This window comes from Pollicipes pollicipes, unplaced genomic scaffold, assembly GCF_011947565.3.
Source record: "Pollicipes pollicipes isolate AB1234 unplaced genomic scaffold, Ppol_2.1 Scaffold_6686;HRSCAF=7923_pilon_pilon_pilon, whole genome shotgun sequence".
Taxonomy (NCBI): Eukaryota; Metazoa; Arthropoda; class Thecostraca; order Pollicipedomorpha; family Pollicipedidae; genus Pollicipes; species Pollicipes pollicipes.
The window spans coordinates 15,456,434-15,463,787 of record NW_023596921.1 but is presented as its reverse complement, the minus strand read 5'-3'; the positions used below and the strand labels follow the sequence as shown (position 1 = coordinate 15,463,787).

The 7,354-nt window shown below is 58.6% G+C and overlaps 1 pseudogene; it reads right to left on the bottom strand.

Moving 5' to 3' along the window:
* LOC119107971 (putative serine--tRNA ligase, cytoplasmic) overlaps window positions 1–6,569 on the bottom strand; it is a 10,797-nt pseudogene extending 4,228 nt beyond the window's left edge.
* Between the last annotated feature and the right edge of the window lie 785 nt (window positions 6,570–7,354).

The window sequence follows — 7,354 nt, the reverse complement described above, 5'->3', positions numbered from 1 at the left end:
GGCGCGCCTGGAGCAGCGCCCGATCTCCGCGGTACCCCACGCCCACCCGCGCCATCGGCTGCCTCCAGCCGACCCCGCTGACCTTTTCGAACTGGTGCACGCGGAAGATGCCGCGCGTGTCGCGGCCGTGCGAGCCGACCTCCTGGCGGAAGCAGGTGCTGAGGCCGGCGTAGCGGATGGGCAGCGTCGCCTCCGGGATCCACTCGTCCCGGTGGAAAGCGGCGATCGGCTGCTCCGACGTGGCGATCAGGTACTTCTCGTCCACCGAGGCGTCGTCGCCCCGCTCGCTGCCCTTGCCCACCACCTGAGGGCGCCGGTCGGGCGTGAGGCCCCGCTCCGCTGGCTGCGGGGGCGCACCGTCTCTGGAGGCCCCTCTCACCCGGGCCCTCACACGACCACCCACTGCTGAGACGCACGGTGATGATTGCGGGGTATTGCAGGGACTTCACGGTTCATTGACCACTCGGCTGTAAAGGGTGTGTTGCATGCATTTTAATATTGCACACTCTGTCCATAGAATTCCTAAGGAACCCCCTCCCTCCCTCACCTGTAGCTACTTCAGTAGCTACAGCGCCCACCAATGCCACCTGGTCAGAGGCCACCAGCCGAACCGGCCACTGCTCTCGCTCTCATTCTATACAGCTCGTCGTCAAACTGGCCGTCAGAGACCACTTACCCGAGGTCGGTCTCCGACCCGCTCGCCTTGTACAGCCCGTCGTCGAACTGGTCGTCAGAGACCACCTGCCCGGAGTCGGTCCCCGACCCGCTCACCTTGTACAGCTCGTCGTCAAACTGGCTGAGCTGGGCCACCTCCTGCATGATCTCCTTGCGCATGAAGAAGGGCGTGTAAAGCGGCTTGAAGCCCTTCTCCAGCAGCATGCGCAGCGCCAGCTGGACGATGGCCTGCTCCAGGAAGACGGCCGGCCCGGTCAGGTAGTAGCCGCGCGCGCCAGACACGGCCCGCCCCGCTCGCCGTCCATGCCGTCGATCATGTGGATCAGGTCGACGTGCGAGTAGCGCCGCCGGACGGCGCAGTCGCCCGACGTGCGCTCCACACCGTTGTTCTCCTGCCGGGGGGAGGGCGGCCGGTCAGAGGAAACACTCATCCCTCGGGGCGAGTCGACTCTCGGAAAGGTCGATACTGCGGCCTCTGGTCCAAGTCAGGTGACGGGGCGAGGAGCAGTCGGCGACACGTCAGGTGACGGGGTGACGAGCAGTCGGCGACACGTCAGGTGACGGGGTGACGAGCAGTCGGCGACACGTCAGGTGACGGGGTGACGAGCAGTCGGCGACACGTCAGGTGACGGGGTGACGAGCAGTCGGCGACACGTCAGGTGACGGGGTGACGAGCAGTCGGCGACACGTCAGGTGACGGGGTGACGAGCAGTCGGCGGGACACGTCAGGTGACGGGGTGACGAGCAGTCGGCGACACGTCAGGTGACGGGGTGACGAGCAGTCGGCGACACGTCAGGTGACGGGGTGACGAGCAGTCGGCGACACGTCAGGTGACGGGTGACGAGCAGTCGGCGACACGTCAGGTGACGGGGTGACGAGCAGTCGGCGACACGTCAGGTGACGGGGTGACGAGCAGTCGGCGACACGTCAGGTGACGGGGTGACGAGCAGTCGGCGACACGTCAGGTGACGGGGTGACGAGCAGTCGGCGACACGTCAGGTGACGGGGTGACGAGCATCGGCGACCGTCAGTGACGGGGTGACGAGCAGTCGGCGACACGTCAGGTGACGGGTGACGAGCAGTCGGTGACGCGCCAGGTGACGGGGTGACGAGCATCGGCGACACGTCAGGTGACGGGTGACGAGCAGTCGGCGACACGTCAGGTGACGGGGTACGAGCAGTCGGCGACACGTCAGGTGACGGGGTGACGAGCATTCGGCGACACGTCAGGTGACGGGGTGACGAGCAGTCGGCGACACGTCAGGTGACGGGGTGACGAGCAGTCGGCGACACGTCAGGTGACGGGGTGACGAGCAGTCGGCGACACGTCAGGTGACGGGGTGACGACAGTCGCGACACGTCAGGTGACGGGTGACGAGCAGTCGCGACACGTCAGGTGACGGGGTGACGAGCATCGGCGACACGTCAGTGACGGGGTGACGAGCAGTCGGCGACACGTCAGGTGACGGGTGACGAGCAGTCGGCGACACGTCAGGTGACGGGGTGACGAGCAGTCGGCGACCGTCAGGTGACGTTGACTATGCGGCATCTTCTCCATGGTCAGTCAGCGAAATTTTTGCTTAAAAGTTACAAATATCACTTGGCGGGTGGCACCATCGTCAGCGGTTTGGCACCATCGTCAGCGGTGTGGCACCATCGCGTTGGAACCAACCAAGTCCATTTCAGCTAGATGCTGCTGTTTCCTCACCACCAGAGATTATCCGACGCTACGCTTTACCAACCCCCGCTTGCATATGTGTTTTCATATTCTCCCCAACAATAATGGCTTGATTTGGCGCTAGATTATTACGTTTAGTTTAGGTTTGTAATTTAATTAAGTTCATACAATTAGGTTATTTAGGCGCTAGCAGCGCATGAAGATATTCCACTAACGTGCACAGGTTTTTCGGTGTTTCCTCTGGCCTGTCAGTCTAACTTGCCACATGACCAACTCCGGAGGTTTCCGTCGGTGACATCAGGCAAATAAAGATGCGTTCCATTTTAAGGCCAAGCTAATTCCTCTTATATTTTGCAGGTACCTAAAAATTCGTACCTATATATTACTTGATTTATGTAACACAGAGATCATTTCATCTAGTTTCATTTTCAGTGCTTGTGTCGGACGTGCAGATCACCAAAATACCTCACGTTCTCTCTATCCTTGACGCTTCATCTTGCCGTGACTTTGTATTTCATAGACACCTTGGCAGGCTTCAGAGGTGCCATCAACACGGCCAGCATGGTCATCCCGCCTGTGGTAACTCCTCGCGTCGGGCGTCATAAAGACATTATCGACGCCCTCCTTCGTGTCTTCAGACCTTATAAGAGCATAAAATGCATTTGGCGGCCAGCACACTTTCCCGACCTGCGACGGAGCGTCCGCAACACGCATGACGTACTTTTTGTCCGCTTACGTCTCTCTATAGCGTTGAGCGCTCCAAGCACGACCTTGCGACAGTGGCAAACCACCACTGCAGCTGACGCACCCTTCAAACCCAGACAACGGAACTGGTCTGAAAGCCGTCGGCACATAACGATTCTAATTGCTCAGCAGTGGTTTCAAAGAAATGATCTGGACACTATGATTTGCATTACTTTTTCGTGGTCCTTCATGCTTAACGATGGAAATAACTTACGTTGGTCCATCCGACAACCCTATATCTCTCCGGGGAATGGGGAGCAAGACTCGAATGGCCTAAGAGAGGGAGTGGGGTATTTAAAACTCCTGCAGCCTGGAGACTACATTGAGGCCTCTCCCGACCCCACTTCCATCCTCCTCTCTCGTAAGAGCACTGAGCACAATTTATAGGTGTCCAGGCCATTCCGAGCACTAAAAGTTAACACCTGCTTTACGTAGTGCTACAAATTTCAAGAGCCTTATGTTGCCGATGGGGCATTTAAGGAAAGCACTCGAGAACGATGTTCGAGGAAATGTAGCCGTTTCCACAAGCCCGAAGTCAACATAAGAAATGGCACCTTCAAGGTAGGAACACGTTTTCTTTTGAAACGATGCATTCCGGCTATGCATGATGACACATGGGAATTTCAGAATGATCGGTCGCTCCAGGGACAGGTAGTGACTGGGCCGTGTGTCTGTCGCACGACATGGGTAAAATCACAGGCACCGTCGCGTGTCCTCCTTAAACGACTACTGGCCTCGTAAACGGCTATTTTATAACAAAAAAGCTGTTGTTTCCCGAACGGAATTTTTCGGAGTATTGTGTACAATTTAGAAATGTGAAATTTCCTTTTACTATCCACCCCATGAAAAGTTTGTTTTGCGGGGAAAATCATTAATTCCGGACCAAAACAAGCAGAGCGAGAAGTACCTTTGCGAGCATACCTTTCCGAACATTTTCGAGATAATCCACGAATGATATGCTGAGGTACCAGCGACGTCTACAAAGTCGCCGGAATGCAGGAATGCACGTCCTGGATCCGCGCAGGAAAACAGTAAAGGCGCAACCAGCCCTCCTCCGATAGTGCGACCCGACACCGCCGTCGCAGCGACTGTCGCTCTCGCTCTCGCTCTCGCTCTCTCTCGCTCTCGCTCTCCTCTCGCTCTCGCTCTCGCTCTCTCTCCCTCTCTCTCGCTCTCTCCTCTCTCTCCCTCTCTCTCTCTCTCGCTCTCTCTCCTCTCCTCTCTCTCTCGCTCTCTCTCCCTCTCTCTCGCGCTCTCTTCCTCTCTCTCTCTCTCTTCCCCCTCTCTCGCTCTCCCTCTCCTCTCTCTCTCCCTCTTCCTCCTCGCTCTCTCTCCCTCTCTCTCTCGCTCTCTCTCCCTCTCCCTCTCTCGCTCTTTCTCCCTCTCTCTCTCCCCCTCTCTCTCGCTCTCTCTCCCTCTCTCTCTCGCTCTCTCTCCCTCTCCTCCCTCGCTCTCTCTCTCTTTCGGGGAGGGGCGGGAACACGGCTTATCGTGCACCCTGCCATTCAGCGCTACCAGCTTGGGAGCCACGCCGCCAGACGGGAAACGAAACCGGGGTCCCATTACGGGAGCCCGTGCCGTTGCTCTCAGGACGTGACGCCAGCTGGCTTCTGACCTCGTCGTTGCTGATGATGCAGGAGTCGTGCAGGATGTTGCCGATGTTGGAGAGCGCGGCGTCGCGCTGCAGCACGCTCTGCTCCACGGCGGCGTTCGTCTTCGCCATCTCGTCATCCAGCAGTTGGCGCACCCTCTGATGGAGGCGACAGGTCAAGACAAGCCAGGCCGGGCCAGGTCAGGTCAGGTCAGGCCAGGCCAGGCCAGGCCAGGCCAGACCAGGTCAGGTCAGGTTAGGTGCCAGCGGACGGCTCTGGTGACGCGGGCGGCCAGACGCCAGACCGAGGCGACAGGTGAGCGACGTAACGCATTCGCCGACCACCGAGAGTAACGGCGCGGCGGCGGACATACCGTTGGCGCCCCACTGGCTGAGCAACACCGCACACCGATGACGGTGCTGAGTAATCAACACTGACACCAGCTGAAAATTGAGGCCAGCATGGCACTGCACGGTAGGACCGTGACTGTGCGTGCCCCACGATTCTGGAAGCGATCCTAGCCCACATTCCGTCCGTCGTCAGTCTGCAGCCGGCCTGCCGGTCAGCTGATCGGCCGGTCGGCCCACCGTCGTACCTTCAGCTGAGTCGCTCAACGGCCGCAGCTGGTCGGCAGTCAGCTGAGCCAGCTGTGACGTCACAGCGTCCGGCAGCGTCTCGTCGTCGCCGGCCGGCTCCTTTTTCTGCGGTGAGGGGCAGGGCGTCAGTAGAATTCGGGCGCAGCGCATGCTCCAAATGTGGAGATGGGTGGGCCGGCCCGCGCGCGAGCAGCGACCGTTGAGAGAGTCCCACAACCAAACCTCGTAAGTCGCAAATTGTCAGCAAATAAGATCACATGATGTGCATACATGCACGCACACCATGCCACGACCTTGCGACCATTCTTGGTAGGAACGATCGAACACGGCATGCTTGGGCCCGAGCTGGCATCACCACCGCCACCTGCATCACCACCTTAGACTGCGACGGTTTGGTGAGCCGGGTGAGTCAGGAGTCGGACTCCGCGCAGTTTCTTACCAGATAACGCCAAAGGCTTATGTGAAGGGTCTTCCTGTTCAAAAATAAGAGGAAAAGGCGGTATGAACCTTCCATCGCCCCCTGCCCTGCCTACCCCCCCCCCCCGCTACGGCCAGGACACGCTCTGAGATGACTTCACGGGCGTCCGATGACTCGGCCGATGACTCGGCGAAACACAGGCCTTCCCGGAAGGGGGCCCACCGGACGCCACCGCAGCACGGGGACGGCGACCGCAGTCCAGGGGCGAGGGCCGCACAGCGAGTGCCGTGTCCGGCGGGCGCTCGCGGCACCGCCGCCGGGCCGCCGGGCCGACCCACGTCCGCTCTTAGAAGCCAGGTCATCACCGGCAGCGCGCGCGGCCGGACGCCAAACGTGCGGACATCCGGCAGATAAGAGCAGCCCGCTCATTTCCCGGAACACCGCTCACGGTGGTGGAACAACTGTCAGGGTCACTGAGGCCGATGGGACAATAAAACGTGGCAGCAGTTCGGGGCCTGGACAAGCCTGACAGGGGACTCCACGCCAGCCAGCCAGCACACCAGCGGCGAGGCCCGGCCGTGCTCAGCGGGCGCTTTGGGCAGTGAGCACCACGTCAACCACAACCCCGCCAGCTAAAACTGCAGCAGCCGCCTCCCAACTGAACCAGACCACAGTGCGACCCAGCCGAGCCCACAAGCGGTGAGGGCTGCGGGACGCCGCTGAACATCCGGGGCCGGGCACCCGACTGAGGCATCATGCTGGTCAGCACGGCTGACTGCGGGGCGCCGCTGAACATCCGGGGCCGGGCACCCGACTGAGACATCACGCTGGTCAGCACGGTTGGCTGCGAGGCGGTGCCCAACATCCGGGACCGGGCACCCGACTGAGGCATCACGCTGGTCAGCACGGTTTAGGGCAAATTGCAAAAAGAAAAAGGGCAGAAACACACATGTCATTATCCCATTTCGATCCAACGTCCCGTATCCATCGACAGATTCTCAAAGGTCTAGCCGTGGGTCGTGTTTCGAGACCTGCCCCCATCAGTCTCGGTTGCGAATGGCTATGTGAATTTGTGATGACCCAGACGGCTAGCGTGGTTGGTTCGAGTATGCAGAACTTCACCTCCCGGCTGCAACACAGCCGTCAGTTGAGCGAGACTGAAAGCCAATCAGGACTCGACTCCAAACACAACAACTAGCGTCCAATCGCAGGCATAGTGATCCACGAAAAAGGCACATGTTTTACTCTGCTAGGCGACTTGTCTCGAATTTTCGCTGCAGATGAACTCAAGCTATTGCGGCAGATGCGTAACACGATACGTGGCACATCGGAGTAGCAAGGAAATCACAAAGTCAAATGGTGAACATTATGATTTTCACAGAAATCGAGCACGTCGACGTAAATAAAAAGCAAAGGAACATTGTGCCACGTAAATGTGTTATTTAAACGTTTATCTCGTAGGAAACAAAGTGCTTCAAAATCACTAAAAAGTGCCGAACATGGGTAAAGAGGTACTACACATCGCTAAATAAGTGCAATGGCATCGCTAAAAAATGCATCAACGTCGCCAAAAAGGGTATCAACAGCGGTAAAAAGTACATCAGCATCGCACTCGGTCATACGCTAACGCAAAACCACGGCAACTACCAT